Source organism: Canis lupus, chromosome 3 (assembly GCF_048164855.1).
Source record: "Canis lupus baileyi chromosome 3, mCanLup2.hap1, whole genome shotgun sequence".
In the NCBI taxonomy this organism is placed as follows: domain Eukaryota; kingdom Metazoa; phylum Chordata; class Mammalia; order Carnivora; family Canidae; genus Canis; species Canis lupus.
This window is the reverse complement of record NC_132840.1, coordinates 37,400,179-37,424,728: the sequence shown is the minus strand read 5'-3', so window position 1 is coordinate 37,424,728 and position 24,550 is coordinate 37,400,179. Positions and strand designations below refer to the sequence as shown.

General features: G+C 43.1%; 1 protein-coding gene across 15 annotated transcripts in view; it reads left to right on the top strand.

Annotated features, from left to right (window-relative positions):
- Positions 1–24,550, top strand: part of DAB1 (DAB adaptor protein 1) — a 1,169,270-nt gene that overhangs the window by 221,575 nt on the left and 923,145 nt on the right. The window lies entirely within an intron of this gene.

Sequence of the window (24,550 nt, the reverse complement as noted above, 5' to 3'; positions counted from 1 at the left end):
TGCTGAGGAACCAGATGCCCCACATAGGAATGTGATGTCACGGCAGGAGGGGTTGCCGAGCAAAGGTAATCAGGGAGAAGCTGCTCAGGCTAATGTTGCCTTTTGTCTAACAGCCCATGGCTCCTGGCAGAGACAGCTGAGAGTTGGCAGTTTACCCCAGGACCTGTGTGCACACACTTCTAAAATTGGAGACAGGCTTTCCTGTTGGCAGTTTAGGACTTCATGGGGACTCGGGCAGAGAGCCCCATAGACTCCCCAGGGGGTGGAAAGGGCAGCAAGGGAGGGACTATCACAAGAAAATCTCTGTGCCCAGGCACCTGAATTTTGTCACTTTACCCTCTCACCTGTCTTCTCCACAAAGCGACTTTAACTACTCTCTCTACTCAGGGAGGAAAACAGGTTCAGGAAGGTGAAGTGGGTTTTCCGAGGTTATACAGCAAGGAGCAGGAAACAGATTAAAGCTGTTCTGTCTACATGAGTCTCTATGCTTTTTTTCTCTGCAGCACAGACCATAATGCAGAGAAGCAGTGGGCACAAGTCTACTTCTTTCTCCAGTGCTCCTGAGCTTAGAGAGTCAGTAGGGGATGGAGTAGGAACTCAGTGCCCCATGGGAAATAGTTTGAATTTTGGTTTTCTGCCTAAATCCCAGATTTAATCATGTCTTTTAGCAGGTAAGTCCCTACTGGCTCCAAGGAAAAGTCCCAACCCCTCAACCTAACTTTCAGGCCTTCCCTTCCTCATCTCATTACCAATTTCCTTCAACACTGAGAGTCAGGCATCTGGCATCCCTAACTAACCCACTTCCTCTAAACATACGCTTTTCCCACTGCTTTGCTTGGGCTGGTCTTTTCCCTAGTTTGGTATGCCCTGCCCTGCATTGCATGAGAACTCCTGCACATACATCAAAACCCAGTGTTCTATCACAGTGTCAGGGCTGTGAAGGCAGCACAGTACAGGGACTGTGGGCACAAGCCTGGAGCAGGACCTCCTGTTTGTGGACCCTTTCTCTGCCACTTCCTAGCTGTGTAACCTTGGGAAGGTTGCTTCACCTGTTCTGACTTCATTGCCTCATCTGTGAAATGGTGATGACAGTAATGAGTACCTATTCCATTAGTTTATTGGGAGGATGAAAATAATCAGCATTTTGATGATTTATAGTTTTCTATTTAGTACACTGAGCTATTAATTTTTCCTTGCTTGTCTGCCCACTAGACTGTGTGCACCTTGAAAGCAGGAACTGTGTCTTATTTGCCTCCCATAATTCCTAACACAGAACCTAGAACCTGATTGACAAATATTTGTCAAAAAAACAAATAGATACATATATAAATGAAAGCAGATTTGAAGTGGCACACTCATGTGGGTATCCCAAGCATCAACCAAGTGGTTACAGCATTATTAACAGAATTAATGTCTACTGAGTGGTTTACTGTGTATCAGGCACTGTTTAAACACTTTGCCTTTTAGGGTGCCTGGGTGGCTCAATCAATTAAGGGTCTGATGCTTGATCTCAGCTCAGATCTTGATCACAGAGTTGTGAGTTCAAGCCCCATGCTGGGCTCCATGCCTAGCTCCATGCCTGGCTTGGAACCCATTTTTTAAAAAGTTAAACACTTTAACACTCATTCAATTGTCTCAACAACCCTCTGGAGTGACTGTCATTTCATCATGATTTTATGGGTGAAAGACCTGAGCTACTAGGAGTTTCAGTGACTTCCTGGTGCTGTGCAACTAGAATATAGCAGAGCTGGCTCCAACATGGGCCTGGCTCCAGCATCCCTCATCATTGCCACCACATTGCACAACCCCTCGGGAAGGTACAGTGGTGGTGACTGGCTCAGTTAATATTTGCTCAGCAAGAGAAGGGTCCTGAAACAGCAACAGGTACTGAGAGAGAGGATGGAGTGAGAAAGGCCAATGGACTAGGTTGTGTTTGGAGCAAGCAGGTGGGTTTGGGACCTTCACTGCATATGGCCCTGGTACATGCCTCACTGCTGTCTGTGAGTTATTCTGGTTGTCTTAAAGGAATTGAGAGCGCATGGCCATCAGATAGCAGGTGTGGTCCTATCTGTGTACAGGAAGATGGAGAAGATGAATCCTTCCTTTTGTTTTGTGTTGTGTCCCTAGCATCTAGTGTAGTGAGACACATTAATATGTAGCAGTTGAATAAAAGAATGAAGAATCAGGATTCAGTAGTTTGCGCAGGTATCTAATATCCACTTATGTTACTTTAAGTCATTTCTCATGCATACATCAGAAAGCCCAGGTTAGAGAAGAGGGTACACATCTTCACATGATGAGATTCTGCCTATCCAAGAAGTGCATCTCTCATCACTGCCAAGTGTAGTGGCCCTCAAGAGCCCTGTGCTTCTGGAGCTCCAGTGGGTAGGGTTGCTATGAATGATAAGGCCCCAAATGATCTCAGTGCTGAGCAAATATTAACACTTTGAATCAACAGCACCTCCTTGATTGTGGGGAAAACTTTCTGGAGGCTGGAAGAGAGTTATGCACCACGTAATAGTCAGGCATGGGTGATATAGTGGGAATGGGTGGCATAAATGAGTTTAAAGCAAAGATGGATTTGCACTTGGAAACTGAAATCACGCGGTGAGGTTTGCTGGTGGAATTGCACAGTACACTGGAAAGAATGCCAAGAATAATGCAGATGGGCGACTGGCTGTCTCAACCCGGGCTTTCCATTGTGGCCAACTGTAAAATGGGAAAATTAATAGTACCTACCTCAGTGGTGTAGCAAGGAGGAATAAATGAATTAATACAAATAAAGCACTTGGAACGGTGCTGAGCAGGTAGTGAGCACTCAGTGAGCATTAGCATTAATACATACTAGGTACCCTTAAATACAACTAAAAATAAGAGACGGGGCCATTTTATCCTCACAAACCTTGCAAGATATGAACAGCTGGTCACATGACTCTTATGTGTTGTGATAGGTGCCATGATGGCAAAAATTCAGGTTGTTTTGCGACTCAGAGGATGGGTTTCCCTCAGCTAGATTTGGAGGGTCAGGGAAGACCTCACAGAAGGCATCGCATGATGGAGGAAATGAACAAACAGGAGGTGGTCACCTGGAGAACAGGAGAGAGGATGCTACTAAGCAGAAGGACTAGCAGTGTGTGCAGGGACCTGGAGGGAAGAGCCTGTCCATTCTGAGAACTCCAAATCAGGCTAGCTACAATGTGGAGTTGCTGGGTAGATTGGTTTCCTAAGGCTGCTATAACAAAATACCACAGACAGAGGGCTTAGTGATAGAAATGTATCTTCTCACAGTTCTTAGGGTTGGAAGTCCAACCCCAAGGCAGAGCACAGCTCTCTCTTAGAAGGTTTCAGAGAAGAGTCCTCCTTTGTTTCTTCCTAGCCTCTGGCAGCTGCCCACAAGCCTGACATTCCTTGGCTTACAGCTGCCCCACACCAACTTCTGCCTCTGTCTTCCCCTGGCTGTCTCCCGCCCCCCGCCCCCCATGTGTGTCTTGGTTTGCTCTTCTTATAAGGACACCAGTCATTGGACTAGGGTCCTCCCTAATCCAGTCTGACCCCATTTACCTTAATTACATTTGCAAGGACCCACTTTCCAAATAAGGTCATATTAGGAGGTTCTGAGTAGAAGTGAATTTGAGGGAACGCTACTCAACCCAATATGGTTGGGGTGGCCAGGGGAGTGGAAGTGAATACAAATAAAATGAAGAAAACTTCATATGGAGAGATTAATCATAAATAATAAGAAACCAACATTTATGAGCATTTACGGCATATTGACTGTGGTGAGCACTTTACACATGTAAGATGCAGACTCTCTTGGAAGGAAAAAGCATCAGGTTGACTGAGGCCAGAGAGAAAACTCAAAGCTCAGAGTTCACACAATGTGCCATTAGTCAGGGTCCCAGTAGGAAACAGATGGAACTCTGGGATTAGGATAATTCAAGACGGTTTTAACAAAGGGACCGTTTACCAAGCAGGATAGAGAGAAACCACAAGAAGTAGATAAAGGCATCTGTTGTTACCACCCATGGGTCTAAAAGAGTAGCTACTGAAACCCAGAGCCCAAATATTATGTGAAAATAGCCACTGTGAGAAGAGCTCTGACCTTTGGTTGAGGAAGGTAGCTGTTCAAGGTGACTACAGGGGGAGAGAGTCTGAATGGATACCTTGACTTGATTTCTTCTTCTCTCTAATCTCTTGTTGAGACCCCATTGGCCTACCCTAGCCAGAAGCCAAAGGACAAGAGAGCCCATTCATACGTCAGCCATGTGAGGCACTAAACTAAGAGGGGAAGGCTAGATTGTGGATCTATAGAGGCAGGCAGACAACATCTTGCATGAGGACATTGATGAAAAGCAAAGCCTAGGAGGCAGAAGAGTCAAGTTAGATTGTGATGAGAAAGACCATTTAGCCTAACATTAAGAATGAGCATAGGATCTGGGGTGAGACAGACTTTCATTCAAATAAGTTGTTTCCTCCATGTCCAACTAGCTCTGTGACTTTGGGCATATGTCTCCTCATGCAGTTATTGAGATGATTATACACACCAACACGATTAAAGTGCTTAACACAGTACATGGCATTTTTTTAAAGATTTATTTATTTATTTATGATAGAGAGAGAGAGAGAGAGAGGCAGAGACACAGGAGGAGGGAGAAGCAGGCTCCATGCAGGGAGCCTGACGCGGGACTCGATCCCGGGTCTCCAGGATCGTGCCCTGGGCCAAAGGCAGGCGCCAAACTGCTGAGCCACCCAGGGATCCCCAGTACATGGCATTTTAATACTCAGTTGGCATCTACTGCTATTGCTGTTACCATGAACAGCATTGGGCAGCAATCTATTGTCGTGGGGCCTCTCTTGAAGGGCTGTAGCCAGTCACAATCACAACACACAGCACTAATTCATTCATTTGCACATTGATCCATTCAGCATGTGTTTGTGATCATCCATTATGTGCCCATCACTGGTCTAGCTGGTAGTGGTGAATAAAGCTAATAAAATTCTCTATTCTTGTGGAGCTTACATTCTGATGGGGATATGATACGAAAATGATGAGTGCTATGGATCAGAGCAGAGCAGAGAAGAGAGATGAGGGGTGCTTGGGGTGGGGTTGCCAGTTGAAACATGGTGGCAAGATGGATCATTGAGAAGGCGATATGTGAGCAATGATCTGATTGGAGTTAAGGGAGGGAAGCCAATCTGATCCTGGAGGGCTGAGGGTTCTGGGTAGAAGGAAGGACAAATGCAGATACTGAGGACAGAGCACACCAGAGAATTCAAGAAGCAGCAAGGATGCAAAACAGTGGGAACTGAGTGCAAACAGGTCAGGGAGGTAATGGGCCGATCTGTAGCCCACGGTCTTTAAAGGACTGTCTTCCTCAAGACACAGGGGCACATTCTGCAGTGCTGGACACCTCATATTAACACAGTTCCCCATCTATCAAATAGGCATAAGAATCCCCATTTTGTTTACCTCCCATACTATTGTAAGGGGCCGGGAGGAAGATGGGTTGTGATGTTGTTTTGAGCATAATTATTAGGCAAGATGATGTTTTTATTGCTTAGTAATTTTGCTTTAGGCCTCCTGCCGCTGAGTAGAAAGACTGCCCATGCCCTTGAGAATATGCCTGTGCTGGACCATTGCTTGACAGCAGGTTGTCGTGTCTTTTACAGAAACTCATCTTCTTCCTTTGCTTCTTCAACTCCAGGACCTGGTTTTTAAAACAGCAGTTTCTCCCCGCTCTGCTCCATGCCCCAAACCTCCTCAGTGGAATTATAGGCCAGTAATTCACAGAGGCCTGTTATTTATCCTATATGCAATAAAGACTTTCCATAGATTATAGGAAATAAATGTGCTTTTTACTGTCATCCATGGTTCTTATTAAATGTATCTCCTCGGTGGGGAGATATCTTTGCGGGACCAAGCAGTTTTATGTCTGAGTGGCCAATGAACTGATAATGGTTTTATGTCTAGCAGTAGCAGCAGCAGCATGGCAAGCAGCCCTTCGTTCACTGCAGTAAGGAGTTGTGGATTTCTCACACCACAGTGTGTAAATACTTCTCATTAATGTGGTGGTCTGTACTTGTAAATAGAGAAGCTGGCATTCCCCATGATATCTGCTGGTGGAAACATAGAACACAAGAAGGCTTATGTAGGTGAGGCAAGAAGCCTATACCAACAATAAATGGCATGAAATTATGAAAAAGGATGGAGCAGTGGAGACAATACTTGGCACAGTTGAGTCTATAAGTTATGAATAGTTTGGATTTTTTTTTATTGCGGATACAGGAACTGCTCTGTTATCTCTTTTGGTAGGTAAGTGGAAGGAGCAAAGGCAACTAAAATGTATAGATAGTTATACTGGGCACCCAAAACTTCACATATACCATGTTTTTTGATCTACAAAAAAATAAATAAATAAAACAAAAAAACACCGACCCAACCAACCTACCAAAAACCCTGGTGAAACTGACATTTTAATCCCAATTTTATATATGATGTGAAAGGAGGTTCAGGACTAAGAGACTTATAATTGATAACTAACTGAGCCAGTGTTGAAACACTGGAAACTTTGTAGGACTGAGTGTCTTCATCTGTAAAACAGGGATGTTAATGGCACACCTGTAGATTTGTACAGAAAGGACCAGCATGGTGTTGGTGTGTAGTTCATGTCAGGCAAAAAGAAAGTCCTGACCAGCTCTGTATTTCCTTGCTAACTTCTTCTCTCTTTTTTCTTCTCTGCAACAATATATATAAGTGAAAATGGGGAGCATGTAATGATGCGGGCCTATGGTACAGGTGAGATGATGGGAGGTCAGATCCAAACCAGGGTCTTATCAATATGACCTCATGTACAGTGGACACTACAGGGCTCTTGGACTTTTATTTGAAATCACAGCATTGGTGTAGCTTGCAGAGTGATTTCATAGTGTTATTTAAATGTTAATATAGAAATTAGGTTTCCATCACAATTGGGGAAGAGATGAATGAGTTGATATTCACTGATACCTACCATAAAGCAGCTACTTACATATATTATCCTCATCATATTTCTAAGAGAACATAAGTGTCTTGAGGCCTGGAATTTTGGTCTGTTTTTGTTTGCCATGGTACCTGCAGCACCTAGGTCAGTATGTGGCAGATTGTAGAATATCAGCATATATTTGCCGAGGCCGTGGCTTTAGGAACAGCACACCAGGTAACACCCATCAGCCACATGCCACAGAGCAACTCATGAAGATAAAGCAATCTGGTTAATTCTCTCTCTTATTTCCCTAAATATTGCTTAGATTAATCCCCTTCTATCATACTATACATACCACATCCGAAACTCCATCATATTTTACCCTTATTCCTGCTGTAGTCTCCACTTTGTGCTCCACACGGTAATTTAATCCATGTCTTACTATGTAGCCAGAAAGATTTTAAAACAATGCAATTATATCACTCTCCTGTTTAGTATCTGCCAATAGCTCCATGCCTTCTGAATGTAGGTCTAATCTCTCTCAACTCACAAGAACCTGCTGGATCTGACCCACTAATCTCTAGCCCCATTAGTCTCCTCTTTTTGTTCTGGACTGAATGACTTTTAGGTCCTCAAATGAGCCATCTTCTCTCTTGCCTCAGGGCCTTTGCACATACTGTTCTGTCTGCCTAGAACACTGCTCTATCCACCCTCCACACCTCTTCATACAAAATCTTCTGTCTAGATGATCTCTATTCATTGTTATAGATTCCATTCAATGTCATTCTTCAGAGGCCCTGCCTTAGATCTACCCCATAAGGTTCCCAACTTCATGCTTCCATAATGCCCTGAATGTATTCTTTCAAACACTAATGGTTTTTAAATACTTGTTTTCCCCACCAGGAAGGCCCTATGGAGGAAGGGGTGGATTATATCTTATTTTACTGTATTGTACCCTATACAATACCTGACATATTATACCTGACATATAATATGTGCTCAATAAATATTCATTGTATAGATAATCATCATTTAAATACTAAGTGTCCTGCAGATGAAGAGTCATTCCCACTTTTCAGATGAGGAAACTGAAGTCCAAAGAGATTAAATTTCAAACTCAAGGTCACACAGAAAACGACATATTTAAGAGTCAAATCTAAGTCTGACTCCAAAATCCATGCTCTTTCTGCTATTCCAATTAATTGTTCTAACAAATCAAACATTCTGCTTGCTAGAAGGTCCCAAAATACTTTATACAGTTGGTACCAATTTGCAAAGAATCAAACAAACCAAACACAATCAGTCCATTCCCCAAATACTCAAAAGGCCCTGCAGAGCATTTCAGGGTGGCAGCGGAAGGACTCTTGGCATAATTATCATTGGAAAAGAGTTTGGAAATAGTTCAGGTTATTTATATTTCCCTTTTTCTAGATTCCTGATAAATAGTCTCTGATTTGACTTCCAGCTCACAGAGATGATCTCGTTTACTTCCTGGCCTGAGACAGTGTTAGTACTAGAGCCCATATTTCTCACACGTATGGAATAGCATGAGGGTCTTTCATTTATTCTACTGTGGCCTACGTCTGTCCCTCCCCTTACTATTTATGTTTCTGATTTGACATGTGGTAATAGTAGGACACCCATCCCACCTGTTCTGTGAGATGCCACTCATTTGTACATCCACCAGAGGGCAGCAGCAGCAGAAAAGGACAGCCTCCCCCATGCCACACTCCATACCTTGCTGTCCAACACAGGAGCCTTGGGCCCCATGTAGTTATCGGGCACTGGAAATATAGCTAGTGCCACCTATTAAAATGATAATGTTTGGTTATATTCACTTAAAGAAAATATATTTAAGCTAATTTCACCTGTTTCTTTTTTACTCACTTAAAATGCAGTGACTTTTAATTTTAAGATTACATATGTAGCTCACACTCAAGGCCCACACTATATTTCTGTTGGACAGCACTGCTTGATACAATCTATAGAATAATAAAACAGAATTTTCAGAATAATTACAATTTGAACATAATCTTTCATCCTATAAATAAGTATGTTGTATGAATATATCATAAGAATTAAGGGGGATCTTAGAGCTTATCTAGAATATCCTTATTACATGGCTAGAAAAACTGAGGCCCAGAGCAGTGAAGCAACTTTGCCTGAGGTTACACAGCCAGTAAACAACAGATCTAGTCTTTGAACCTGGGCCACTAGCACCAAATCAGTTTCCTTCATTCAGAGTGGCCAATACAGGCATCACAGAGCTTAGAATGTGTCCCTGAGAGCCTACTTCCGAGGCACCAGCACCAGTGCCTGGCACATTGTAGGAGCATTTTTATTCAAATCCCACTTGGTCCGAGGTGCTGTACCACACTGCACAAAAGATACAAAGATAAGTAATACCCAGGCTCAGAAGATACCAGATGGATAGTAACCAGTTAAAATCATAAAACAGAACTACTGGCAAAATACAACTGAAAGCTAATATGGAAATATATTCAACCTCACTAGTAATTAAAAAATGCAAATAAAAATCATGGTGTTTCATTGTTTGTTACCTTATTCATATTCTTTCTAGTTTCAGAGGGACTTAAAGTAGTTCATAATCCTACAGTAGAAAAAATCAATAGAAAATAGAATCAATATAAAAAGTAGGCTGGGGGGGAAGCCCCAGTTGTTCTTTCTGCAAATATGGGGAGGGGGATGAGGCTTCATTCCAAGTAAGTGGTTTGGACTTTATGAACATTTTAGTTACCATGGTGTCCTTTAACCCAGTTTGCTTGGCTTTAGAAAAAAAAAATTCAGTTACATCCCATTGGATGTTTGATAATACACTGAGCAAAACATTTAACTTCATTTAGTGTAGGAAAATCCAAAATTCCCTGGCTATTCTTTAGTATCAAAATGAGAAATTCCTCAGGAGAAGAAATCAAGTGTCTTATTCTGTCCCTCAGTTACTGCCAGGAGACCTCACACATAATACTCAACTCAACAAAGCTTTGCTGAGTGCAGGCAGATACCTACATTTATTCTGTGCCAGTTAGGTGCCCGTGCACTTTACAAGCCTCTTTATATAAATGAGCCCATTTAATAATCTCAAAATCCTGAGAATTTGAGTCACCATTTACAGCTAAGAAAAGAGACACTCAAAAGAAGGAAAGAAAGAAAGAAGAAAGAAAGAAAGAAAGAAAGAAAGAAAGAAAGAAAGAAAGAAAGAGAAAGAAAGAAAAGAGACACTCCAAAAGATTAAGAAACATGCCCCGAATCTTTGGTTACCAGGAGGCAGAGCTGGGATTTGAACCCATAATGTAGATTTTTCCAAAGCTTGTGTTGCTATGTCCCTATGTGAACAGATGGAAGAATAAAGGGGGAAAAAAAGAATACAGGAGGGGGAAAGAGAGAGAGAGAGAAAGAGGAATGAAGAGAAGGACAAAGATGGAAGGGAAGGAAGGAGTGAGTGTGGAATTACGTGTCTTTTGGCACATAGTCTAAGAAAGACAGAGCAGGGTCAGAGTTTCCCTGGAGAAAATTATTCCTGACAATTTAGAGAGAAATTTTCTAAAATAGCAGGTTAGGAACTCAGCCACCGTGGAAGGCTTAGTTCTCTGAAGTTCCCCCAGGACAGTCTCCTCTCTTGCCACCTCATTATCACCAGGAACAATCTGCATGGCCAATAATGAGGGAATCTTAATGCCGGCAGTCTCCGGAGTGGGTAATGGTCTTGCATGAAGAGCGCAGGTCACAGGATCAGGCCTGGATGCTGGATAGTGAGCTGTGTGGAGCTGCTGACTCTCCCCCTGGACCAACAGTCCATTAGCCCTTACCCCCTCAGCAGGACAGTAATGAGAAGGTGAGGCTCACTCCACAGACCCCTGCCAGCAGATCACAGGGTGGGGTGGGGGTGCTGCCTCCCAAGGGCAAGCACATCCTGCCACCGAACCTGACCAGCCTGCTGTCCATGGGGTGTCCTAGGTCTGCCTGCAGGATAGCATGTGTCCAGAATTCTAGCTCCTCCCAAGCTCTGCTCCTAACAAAAGTGCACCTACATTAGTAGGGAGCCAAGTAGTAGGGAGCCAATTTGACATCTGTAACGTCCTTTTTAATTTCCAGTTGTGTATTTCCACCTGTGAGTCCATGCTGCTTAGTGGATAAGGCAAAGACTTTGGAGCCTGAGTTTAAATCCTAGCATCTCCCCCCTTCTATCAGCTGTATGACCTTGGGCATCTTACTTCACATCTATGAACCTCAGTTTCTCACCTGTCATTAGGAATAATAATACCAGCCTCATAGGTTTCTTTGGATTATTACTGTTATTAATAATCATAGCTAAAACTGAGTACTGTGTGTCAGATTCTGAATTAATTGTTTTATACATATTATCAGTAATCCTTGTAACTCTACATGTGGGTATTGCTCTTATCACTAATTTACACAAACAGAAACTGAGGCTGAGATTGAGTTAGTACATGTCAGAGCTGAGACCTGAGAGACCTGTCTCTCTGATAGTCTGTAACCGTAACCACTATGCTCTCTTGAAATTATGAATTGAACACCTAGAACCAAAAGCCTGACACAAACTATGTTGTCAGTAATATTACCTATTTTCTCCAGTACTTTTCTTTTTCTTTCTTTTTTTTTTTTTAACTAATGTATCCGTTAGGATCCGGTCAGGAAAATAGAGGTATTTCAAGCAGAGGGAATTCAGTACAGGATTGGTTGCATGGATGTTGGAAGAAGTGAGAATCCAAAGGCTGACATTGTGGCAAGCCAGACACCAGTGATGAGAGGAAGCCATTTATTTAATCCTCAGTTTAGAGGAACACAGGGAGAAGGTGATGCTAGCAAATCCCAGAGACTAGGGTCACCTTCAGATGCTAGGAACTTAGAGGAACAATGGAAGAGATGCTACTCCTCCTGGAGATGTCATCTCCTACAAACTTGACAAAGAAGGACAGACAGAAGAAATCTGAGATCAAAATGGCAGGTGCCTGGCATATCTAACAACTCCATGAAATAGGTAGGTTGAGATTATCGTCTTTTTTGACTCTGCCAAGTATCCAATCAATGGCACAATAGCGGTCCCATTTTATAGAATGAAAAAGTAAAGGCCAGACAATAAATAACAACCAGAGCTCCAAAGAGGGAGTCATTAATCCTGTGGAATTCAAGGAAGGCTACAGAATGGGAGGGAAATTCCATCATGGATTATGGACAAGTAGGGTTTTGTCAAATGGCTCAACTTGTGAAAGGGTCTTCCAAGCAGTGAGAACTGAAGAAGTAAAGATATGGATTCATGGATTGAAAGGTTTAAGCTGTATAGTCTCTGAATTTCCTGCCAATTATAACTTTTTATTTATTTTAACTTTGAAATCCTACTGGAGACTAGAGAGATACATAATCTATAGTTTTCCTAGGAACTTAAAGGATCCATTTTCTAATACTGAGCTAAATCCCTGGATCCCTGTTTCCACTGGCTATATGCTATCCCTTCATGTTGATGCAGAAGTTGATATGTGGGTGGGGAATGTGTTGCTAACAAGATCTACCCCGAAGGGACAGAGAATTTTGTTCTCTGGTTAACATAGTTGGGAAACAGCAACACAGCAGCTATACACGTTAACGTTTCAGTGACCCACTTCTAGGTTATGTTGTCAGAACCTTTGATCTGCATGTATTTCCATTATACAGACCCCTTTGCACTGAGTTCAATGGCTGAACTTTGCTGCTGACATCACACCTACCCTCTTGGAGTACCAACCTCCATTCCTAGTGGTGGATGGAGTGTTTCACTTGAGGAAATGCAAATCTGATAAAATGTAGCCTTTCTCCTCCTCCTCACTTAAAATCCTTCAGGGGTGCTCCATGCCTTCAAAATAAATCTAAGCTCCTTTAAATATCGTGGCTCCCTCCTGAGTCTCTCTGTCCCCTTCCCTGACCTGTGGGTTTCAGATGTATTGAATTGCTGTTCATGCTCTTACTTCCATGAGAACCGGTGCTGTCCTCACTGGAATATCCTTGCCCAGCTTCTGTTTCTGTCTCTGTCTATGGCTTCCTATGGGGACTTCTCCTTGCTTGCACCCCCTCCTTCTGTGTATGTGTTTTGTTGCTTGCACAGAACTAGTGCTCAGTATTTGTAGCTTTGGGGGTATTGGATCTTCTTGAAGGCCTGCTATATAGTAGCAATTTGGTAAATGGTAGCTATCCGGGTAGTGTTGCTATGTTTCATTTCCACCTTCCTAGTACCTAACCCAGTGTTTGGCACACCTTAGGCTAGTAGATAAACGTTTGTTGTATATTTGAAGAAATGGAGATTTAAAAATAAAACATTCTAAAAGCCTCCATCTAGGAGTGCCTGGTTAGCTCAGTAGGTGGAGCATGTGACTCTTGGTCTTGGGGTTGTGAATTTGAGCCTCATGTTGGGTGTAGAGGTTACTTAAAAATAAAATCTTGAAAAAAAACAACAAGCCTCCATTTATTAAATATGGTACTGTTAAAAAATTATCTATAATTCAGACTTGCCTTAACATGCTCAGGTAGGAGCATGCTTCCAAGATAGTTGGCAAGAAGTCCAGTCCTGCTTTTATTAGACAGCCATTAAAGAAGCCAGCATCTCTTTATGCATGGCCCTCTAATTTTATTACCTTTGCTCCTCAATTCAGTAGCCACCTGTGACAAGGCCTCAACTTAACAAGCAAACCTTCTTCCTGGGTCAGATCTGCCTTGGCCTTTGACTGCCAATAACGAAGAGCCTTGGCAGATGAGGTGAATACTTGTACCTTCTATTATGCATCAGCTATCCAAAGGCCCAACCATTTGGGCATTTAAACTGTCTCAACTGGGAGGTTGGTGTGGGATGTGAGCCCTTTGATTAGAAGAGATACCTGGCCCAGCACCCCACAGTCAGACTTCAGTGTCATACATTGCTCTGTCTCTGAGAGTGGCTCATTGATCAAAGGATTCTTTCCCTACCAGCCCTGACGCAGCTTCCAAATCCTACACAGACTAGAGCATAAGAGCAAGCCAGCACCAGTCCTAGCACATTAGAGGACTCCTCCTTGCAGTCCTGGGGCATTGTCACAGAGCAGGGTGGGAGTGTTTAAAGGTCTGTGTCCTGCAGCCACACTGCCTGGATGGGAATTCATACTTTGCACTGACACTTGTTAGCTGCATGACCTTGGACAGGTTACTTCTCTCCTCAATGCCCCAGGGCATACAATTTAGCATGAGGATAATGGGAAGAGTGACATGAATAGGGGGACTTAAATGAGTATATATGGGTGTAATAGGAGCTATGCCTGGTGTATAATAAGCACTATATAAGTTTGGTTCTTAATAGTCATTCTACAAACATAAGCTGAGACATGCCGAGTATTATTCTAGGTGCTATATAAGGAAACAGATGAAAAGATGTGCTTCTACCCTCAGTGATCCGCTTCCACAAGGAATGAGAGACAAGTAAGCAAATCACTGCAGGAGTTTGACTGATAGAAAATGAAGATGAAGGTTGCACAAGATTCCATAAGAGTTCAGAGCACCTGCCCAGGATTGTCAGGGAAGGTGTTAAGGGCTTCACAAGGAAAGACACTGGAGCTAACTGTTAAAGGGGGAGGGGGGAGTTTGGCAAAAGGATTAGGAGGAGAGAATATTCCAGATGGGTTGGAATACATGCATGAAGATCCAGAGCTAGGGCCCAGCGTGGCCCGTTTGGGGAACTGTCATGTGTAACTGGCTCCTAGGTATGATGAAGCAGGAACAGATGAGGTGATGCATCACACAAGGGCCAGTCTTTGGGCTCCACATGCAGCTCTTAGGAGCTGAGCCACAGTTTCCGTGGGTTAGGAGGACTCCTTCAGAATTATGAGATTCAGTGAAACAAGAGAATTGAGATGGATACTTTTTGTTGCACTTAGAACTATTATGTTTATTTTTTAAGAGAAAAAAGTAACTAAAAAATTAGACTTTCATGATATCAGTGTTAGACCTGAGTTTCAGAACTTGCAAATAGTGTATCAGTGTGTGAACTATTTCTACTTGGATGTGTGGTATATTTTTAACTCTATGATTCTTCTGACCAGGGTTCTCAATCCAAAGGAAACTCATTTAGCCTGAAGGTTCCATACCAATTACATAGCTTTATAAGGTCAAAGTAAAAGTTGGGAGTCATTTTATCTTCATCTGTACTGGTAGAAATTACAGAATCAAGCTGCTTTAATGAGAAAAAGCACTGGGAAGGGAGAAGTGAAAATGAAGGTGTCAGCACCATCAGAGACTGCTGCTGAGTCCGGAAGCTAGAGGATGAGCCTGGGTTGGGCTGTGAAGTCCTCTGACAATGTAGTCTCAAGCCCCGAACTAGTTGCCAGGGCTTCAAGAGGAACAGACATGAAACACAACATCCTTCCACCCTTATTAAGATTTAATCCTGCTTTCAACAGGATTGTAATGTTATTAAATTAGATTTTTTTTTCCTTCCTTAAAAAGGGATTTAACTTTTGCTTTCCTGACATCATAATCAACATGGAACAGATGCAAAGGGGAAATTGTGTGACCACTAGTAATACGGACCTATACTTAACATGTAGCATGCAAAGTTATTAAAATGGAAATTAATTCTTTTTATTACTATCGTACCCTATCAATTAATTTGGTTGGAGGTGCTTATGAATATGCAATCATTCTTCCCTGCTGCCTGTCCCTTAGTCTATGTGTGTGGAAAGCATTGGTGAAGCAATAGGTCGAATTTTAGATGCCTCTGCTAGCTTTGCTAACACTCTTTGCTTCCTACGAATGTTGCTGGTGGTGATGGCTGACAGTATTGAATTTCTTTTTCCATGCCAGGCTCTGTTCTAAGCATTTTACAACCATTGCCTTATTCAGTGCTCACAATAAATTTTTGAAATGGGTACTTTTACTGTCCCTATATGAAGAAAAGGAAGATGTGGCACAATGTGGCAAAAGGGCCTTCCTGGGGTTTCATAACCATTCTGACTCTGAAAACTGTATTTTTCACAATGGGCTACCCTGCATCTCACAGATTCCAAAGAAGGGACTAGGACAGGGCATGTATCTCAGACACCAAGCTCCTAGAAGCTGAAGAATAGTGTTGGGGATCTGGAATGGGATAGAGGGCTCTGACCTGGGGACACATGTATGAAAATAAAGTTTTTATTATTATTTAGGTATGGCAAAGCCATCAGATCAGGAAAAGACTGTCATTCATAGTTTATTACTCACAGATCCCAAGAGGAGGGGCACAGCATGGTACAGAGTCCATATGGAAGCTCCAGGCTTGGTCAGGAGGCAGAGGGAGTGAGGGAACTGTGGGCCAGAGCCTTTATTGTGATTTCTGTAGGAAGGAACATTAGGCAGGCTAAACCGGTTTAGTATTGGCTAGTTTGAATAATTTCAGTGGGCTCTGGGGCATAGGGGCTGTCCCTAGTTGTTTGGTGCTTGACTGTGGGGTGATTAGGACAGATGGATGGTGGCCTAGAGTGTTAGAGGTTGGAGGGGGGTATGGGATCTGGACTGGTTTATTTGCATCTGAGAAGTGCACTCCAGGAAAATTTTTTACTATCTCTAGGAGTTAGCTAATCCTGAGAGGAATGCTCCCTGAAGTATCAAGACCCCATACATCAAAGCATCAGAAATACAAAAAATAAAATATATTTAATTGAGCAAGCCCTCAGTTGGGGGGAGAGGGGGGTTGCTGTGGGAGGCCCCTAGGGGGTACCCAAGTGGGAAGGAGGAAAGCAAGCCAGGACAGTTGTGCCAGTAAGAAAGACCTGAATATACAGTTGTCTTCGTGATGCCTAGGAAGGGGCAGGAGACTGGAGACATGGAAATTAAGTTTCAAATTATCATTTGCCTTTTGACAGTATCCATAATGTGCATATTATACTTTATATGCATATTAAACTTTGAGGTGTGGGGAGTAGAATATGAACCATCTTTTCAGCTGTGCCCATCCTCTTTGAAAACAGGCCCCATCTTGATCGTCCTTGCACATCATACAGATTCTTTTTGTTGTTGTTGTTTAAAGATTTTTATTTATTTATTCATGAGAGAGAGAGAGAGAGGCAGAGACACAGGCAGAGGGAGAAGCAGGCTCCATGCAGGGAGCCTGACTCGGAACTCGATCCTGGGTATCCAGGATCCCGCCCTGGGCTGAAGGCAGCACTAAACCGCTGAGCCACGGGGGCTGTCCACCATACAGATTCTGTGTGAGACCTGCTCTCTCAGAATGGAAGGGCCCTAGTTCATACCTTATTGCTAAATCTTGGTTCCTCCATAATACCCCATCGGGCAAAATATGTCTTCAAGTGTCATTTGCAAACTATGGTTTTGGTAAGAGGGAGGTTGTCAACACAGGTGAGAGGAGACCCAGGAGAGGGGCCATAGTCATGGATTCAGGCTTGACTGGTAACCACTGATTCACAATTGCCTCCTTTTTCCCTTACTTTGGAAAAGCCAGAGAAATTTCATAAGGTGAACTGAGATAGCACTACTACAAAACCAGCTACAGGTTTGCTGTACAAGTAGTACTTGGATAGCGGGATGATATGTGCATCGCTTGCAGAGGCTTTTTAATCACCCATCCAGAACGTTAGGACTCCTTCTGGATACCTCCTCTTTCCCATTCCCATCCCCAATCTAATAGCCTTCAATCTCATTTCTGCCTCCAAAGCATGTCCTGGAATGTCCACAGTCAATGTCTGCACCAGGCCTGAGAAGCCACAACTGATTATCTCCTACACTTCTACAAGAAATGCTTCATGAGCCTCTTCATTTTGCTTCTTGCCACCCTCTAATCAGTCTTCTGTATGTGAGCCATATATATATATATATTTTTTAAATATAGAAGATATCAAGTCACTCTTCTCCTTAATACCTTTTTATAGTGTATCTGCTAGGGAAGGCTAGCTGCTGTAGCAAAAGGAGCAAAACTATAGAGCAGCTCACACACAAGAGTTTTTACCTGAATGAATGAATAGCTCATCAGGGCGGCCTCACTCGATGGAGTAATTCAGCCTTGTTAATATGTAGTTCCAGAGATTCCCTAGGTTGGATTTCTTGGAAGCAGATCCTGAAACCAGGATTCATATGAAAGTGATCTAGTAAGAAGTTTAACTGGGAAAACTGATTCAGATATAGGGGAGCAGGACCAGGAAGGAAAGAAAATCAAGCAAGAGTATCATATCTAGCAAAATCCCAGGGAGGTAACTTTACACTAATCCTGCAAAGCAAGATCCAGTGAGGATGTAGATCCCACCTTGGAGTTGTCCCCTCAGAGAAAAGATCTGTATGTAGTATTTGAGTCCATTCATTGGTTAAGGGCTGCCTCTAGGGAGACATACCTTCCCAGATACTTCTAGCAATTGGTGTGTGCAGGCAGAGAGGGGTTCTGACACACTGAGGGCAGGTCTTGGATTAGGAGATGCAGGTGATGGCATTTGGGAGAGAAAGAACACCTGGAGTCGGCTCTACAGGAAAATGATAGAGATCCAAGGAGAGATGGGTGGAGGCCTCAGAGCACCTGTTAACTCAAAAGCACCCTGGGGGCTTCATTCTAGCGGGATGGAGAGGACCTGGGCAGCTTAAATGGACCACACTCAGAGATGAGTCACATCAGGTCTGCTTACATTCCATGGGCTGGAACTCAGATTCAGGGCTATCTCTAACTCCAAGGGAGGCTGGGAAGTGTAGTGCAGCTGTGTATGCAGCAAGCAGAAGACAACATAGGTCTCCTGCTACAGATATTCTCTCTTAATACTTGAATAAAAATCTATCCTTCCTGCCAGGGCCTACAAATATCTACATGCCTACTTCTCCAGCAGTGTCACCTACTCCTCTCTCTGCATCCCCACCACACTCCAGCTGCATCTGGGCACTTCTTTCTCATGTGCCAGGCTTTATTACTGCAGACTGTGTGAAAAATTAGCAGAAACCTTTTGGCCTAAAATTACAATATTTTCTTATAGTGACAAAAGTGTTCATTTGACCTTTGAGTAAGGGTGTTTGATGGATTGGGATAAAGTAGGTAATGAAACAATGAGTCATACTTAGTAGAGCCTATAAGAACCATAGCTAGCCTTAGATAAATTCACAGAAAGTAGAGTAGAGAGCCAAACCTGTCAGTGGGCAGCATCTGGTGGCCTCAGGTGTACTCAGCCAGGTGCATCGTCTCATCATCACTGCTGCAAATGCAGAGCCCACTGTGCCTAAGCTGTCTCTCTGATTACCAGTTAGGAACATGAGCATGACCTTGGACAAATTCATGAACCTAGATGCTCCTCGATTTTCTCATCTGTAAAGTGGGACCGATAATTGTTCCTGACTCATAGGATTATTGGAAAGATCAGATGAGTTAATATAATAGAAAGGGCTAAGCACTTTATAACTGCTGTTATTACTATTAGAGGACCTTCGGGGCTACACAACCTGCTACTCCAGCTTCCCTGCCCTCTCCCTGGGATGAGATTCAGAAGGACACTTTCTTGTTAGCGACTTCTTTTCTTTTGCTTTCCTGCAGCCCACCTCAGGCTAAGGGATGTTGGGAGGAAACAAACACAAGTAAGCTCCTGTTTAATATGAAGCATGTGTGTATGTGCGTTTTCCCTGCATTAGGCGCAGCTTAAATCAAAGAACCGGAGACCTATTGGCAAGCAGTGCTAGAATCTGAGTGATGCCCATCCCATGTCTTTCACCAAAGCTGCAGTTTTCCTTGAGAACAGAGCTCAAGTCTCTCCATGGGCCAGGGGCTCGCTTTTCCTTTATGCCACCAGACCTGGGTCTGGTGCTGCCTTTGACTGCGCATCTCACAATCTCACAAGGTGCCATTCTCACACACTGCAGTGATGGCCCTGACCTGTGTGCTCGTTTAAGGGGAGGTAGACTTCTTGGCGGGACCAGCAGCATGCATATGCAAGATTGGAAGAGATTCATGCTGGCCATTTGCAGGCAATCCATAACAGCTGAGTTATGGAAGTGGAAGCTTCAGTTTTCATTGTTACTGGATTCATTTGGGGAAGGAACTCCAGAGGCTGCAAAACCAACTCACTTTTTAAACAAAAATGCATAAGGACCAGGAGGACTCAGGTCAACTAGTTAGAGTAATGTCATTGAATGTCTTCTTTGGGATGAGAAGTGATCATTTCTGGGCCAAGTGCTCCTATAACAGATGTAATCTGCAAACATTCAGTCCTTGTCTCTAGTACCCTCTGGTCTTCCTATTCTAACTGGGGCCTGGCAGACCAGAACTAAGACTGTGCCACTGGTACTTAAGTTGGAGAAAATCCTTTAGTTGTTTGCCTCTTATTGCATAGCAAATCATCCCACCATTAGTGGCTTCAGGTAACAACACTGGATATCTTACAATCTCTGTAGATCAGGAAACTGAGGCAGCTTATCTGAGTTCTGTAGGTTCTGGATTCTGGCTACAGCTGCAATAATACCGGGGACTATAGTCATCCCATGGTTTGACTGGGGCACGATCCATTTTCAAGCCCACTCACTGGTTATTGGCAGGATTCAGTTCTTGGCAGGCAGTGAGACCGAGGGCTCAGTTCTTCTGGCTGTTGGCAAGAGGCTGCCCTCAGTTCTTTACCACATGGGCCTCTTCATAGGGAAGCTTGAAATATGGTAGCAAGCTTCATCAGGGTAAGCAAAGAGAGAGCCAGAGAGAGTGAGTGAGTGCCAGCAGGATGAAAGTCATACTCTTTAGGAACCAAATCATCAGAGTAACATTCTTTCCCTATTGCTGTGTTCTGTCTGTTAGAAGCAAGTTACTAGGCCCAGGCTACCCTCAAAGGTAGGGAATTGCACAGGGGCTTGCATACCAGGAGATGGGGATCATGGTGGCCATCCAAGAATTCCAACTGTCACCATTCCTTCCAGCAATTTTAGAATTCTCAAATTTCACTCTATCCCTACATCATACCACCATGCATGGATTATAATTAGGGTGAATATGTGTCTCGGTTGGCCTGGAAAGGACCAGGTTAAATGATTAAAGAGAAAAGATCACTCTAAGTGTAGAATAACAATGCCTTGAATATTTTTAAGAAATGTCTGTAGAGATTTTCTTCATTTTCATAAGGTAGAAGTGCTTTGCTTAAGAAAAATTAACTTTGTCACTCTTAATCTATTTAACACATATTTGTTGAGTGCTTTCTAGATAGTGAGGCTATAAAGTAGAAAAAAAATATCCTCATCCTCTAAGAAGTCAGATGAGAACATGAATACTAATAATATTGTGCAAAAAATGCTGTGAGAGGGGGTGTCATGGAATCAGAGATGGGGGCCTTTGGATTTTTCTGAAGGTTGAATAGGAGTTAGCTGGTTAAAGGATGTCTCATTCAGGTTCCTAACAGGAAACAAAGGCCATGTTAAAAATGGGATCGTTGAAGGAGGGTTTATTCTCAAAGGTGAGGTTATAAGGTATCGTGTAGGTCTGTGGTAGTCAGCTATACCACCCAGGCCCCATGCACTGAGAGGAGTGCAGGTCCTGTAGCGTTGGTCTCCTTGAGGGAGGAGAGCCTTCCCAAGGTTTCTTTCCCAGCTCTCATTGATCTTGTAGGAAAGAACCAAGGGAATACATACTCTGACCTCACTTCCCTCTTTCCCTTTCGTTGCCTGCCAAACCCAACTAGAAACCAGAGGCCCTGAGGAGCCTCACTGTGGCCCAGACGGATTAGCCTCAAGAGATACAGAGCAGAGTGGGAAAGTGGAAGGTGTGTCTGGAAGGGCAATAGAAGCCATCTGCCACCGTGGGTTAGTCACACCCATTCCAGAGAAAGGGACCATAGTGAATGGAGTCCTGATGACCTTGTACTAACAAATATGATTTGAAACAAGAGGAAAGAAGCAACTGAGCCTAAAGAAGCAGGCAGAGGGTAGGTCATGGAAGTCTCCCTGGATCTTTTACAACATTGTCCTACCTGAAACAGCCAGCCCATGCCCGCCCTGAGGTCAGATGGTACCTTCAGTAGTATATACAGATCACACTGTCCATTCCTGGGCTGTGCAAAAAATATATATATAGTTTCTACCCTGAAGGTGGTAGAAGAGATTTTAGCAGAGTATTTGTGGGATCTGCCCTGAATTATGGATGGGGTGGCTGTGGGGTTAAGGGTAGACTGTAAGGGGGCTGGTTAAAATTCCAGCTCTGCCCCTGCTGCCTTGGGACTTTGCACAAGACCTTTAAACTCTCTGGTTCCCAATTTTCTAGCTGATAAAACTCAGCTGGCAACTCTGGCTCTCTGAGCATGAAGATTAGATGAGATAGATGTTTTAGAAAATACAGAATGTTCAACGTAAGCTTCTAGCACACAGTTCAGCCAGTGATTTTAAGAGGCTGAAAGTAAGGAGGGAATTAGCACTTTGGGCACCAGAATGCCAGGCTTTATGTTTGAACATTTTACATTGAATATTCCGTTCACTCCATGGATCACCCCTAGATAGCTATTATCTTATCTTTCAGAAGCGGAAAGAGAGGCCTGTTTTGATTACTGATTAGGCACCATGCCCAGGAGACATGAAGGTAAATAAGAACTAGTCCTGGCCTTTAGGAGTTTATCATTATGGTTACTTAGGTTGTTTAGATCAGCACTCCTCACATTGTAATGCACACCTAGCATCGTGTTCAAATACAGATTCTGACTCACTAGTACTAGAATCTGGCTGGAAATTCTGCATTCTCCCAGATGACATAGATGCTGCTGGCCTGAGGATGGTATTTTAAGGAGGTTAAAGGTCAGATTCAGCACACACACACATACACACTCACACACACTTAAACACACATACACGTTTTTATCAATTCTTGCAGTCATGCTAAATTGAAGCAGGGAAAAGGTCTTTTACAGCAATTCCAACTTCAGGAAATGGAGAAGTAGAAGGAGAAAGCTTTGTGCTCTAGTATTTAACTGAAGAGCAGTCACTAAGACCAGGCATTCTGTTCTAGAATCTAAACCTTCCCTTGTTGGGGCTGAGCAGAATATTGTTTTTCTGCCCCTTGGATATATCCCATTATGAGCTTTGATCAAAGCAAACCTTTCCCTTTGAGGCTTGGGGCACATGTTAATGGCTTTGTTATTCGCATGTATCTGCATATATTTACAAAGCAATTCAACTGCTTCTGATGGGGAGGAGCAATAGGGCTGGTGGTTGAGTTTAGGGTTTAAGCATCTGTCTAAAGCTTGGTCCATAGCATCTCATCTTAAAAGCAATCTAACAGCAGAGAGCTGGGGCAGTCCTGGTGATGAACTAAGAACTCAATTTCCAGCTGCTTAGCTGGTTGAAGATTCCAAGCCCTTCACGGGAGCTTTTGGTCACAGGGAGCTTTGCTCCACTTTGAGGCTACCCTTTGCTTCCCAAGTATCTTCCTTTTTTTTAAAGAATTAATTAATTAATTAATTAATTTGAGAGAGAGATGGGGGGAGCAGTAGACGAGAGGGACAAGCAGATTCCCCAATGAGCACAGAGCCAGATGCCAGGCTCAGTCCCACAACCCCGAGATCATGACCTGAGCAGAAATCAAGAATTGGATGCTCAACCTATTGAGCCTCCCAGGTGCCCCCCCAGGTATCTTCTTAAAATGTTTCTCTGAACAGGCCAGTCTCCTATTCAAAGACTTTCCTTTGTTCTCCATTATCTATGAGAGAAAGCAAATCTTAACATGACACTCAAAACCCTCCCTACATAACTAGGTCCCTTGGCTTCAGCCTCCCCTCTGCTATCTCCCTTAGGTGGGCATGCTCTAGCCAACTGAAGCAACTCTTGTTTTCCCTAAGCCTTATTGATTCTCGCCTTTAAGACTTTGCTTTTGTCAGTACTTCAGTAAGTGCCTTCTCCCTACTTTCCTAACTCATGTCCACATTCTATCCATCCTTCAAGACTCAGCTTCAGTCCTGTGCCCTCTTAGGGAGCCTTCTTGGAACTTTCCACGTGGAGAAATTCCTCCCTCTTGTGAACCCCCTCAACATTTTAGCCATGACCTTCTTATTGTGTGAAGTTCTTTGTTTATGTATTAGGAAAGTCCTGGGTCATTGCATGTCTTGAAGGCTGCCCATGCCTATGTGTGTGTGTGTATACATATATACATATGTATATATATATATGTATGTGTATAAAAAGTGCTTAATAAAACTTAATAAAACTTTGAGTACATCAATAAAATTTTGAGTACATGAATGAATGAAAGATAAGACAGATGGCTTCTGAACTATGATTTTATGGCAGCATATTTTCCAATGTATTCATTCTTTTAATACATATTTATTGAGCTCCTGCTCTGTTTCAGGCATGAGATTCTGGGAGTACAAAGGTGAGGAGAGGAGAGTCCTGGCCCCCCAGGGGCTGTTCTGGGGATGGGGCCATCTCATGTTCTTTGTTTAATTAAGTTGGCTACACTCCAACTAGTTGCTTAATAATAAATGATTTGAAAAATCTGAAAACATCTGATATTTTTACAGATCAGTGACCTGTTAGATGAACAGGCTAAATCTTGTTTAATCTGTGCTTCTGTTCATCAAAGAAGTCTTTTGGTGTGGAGTGTGACAGCAAATTAGATTGTACTTTCATTGTGCCGT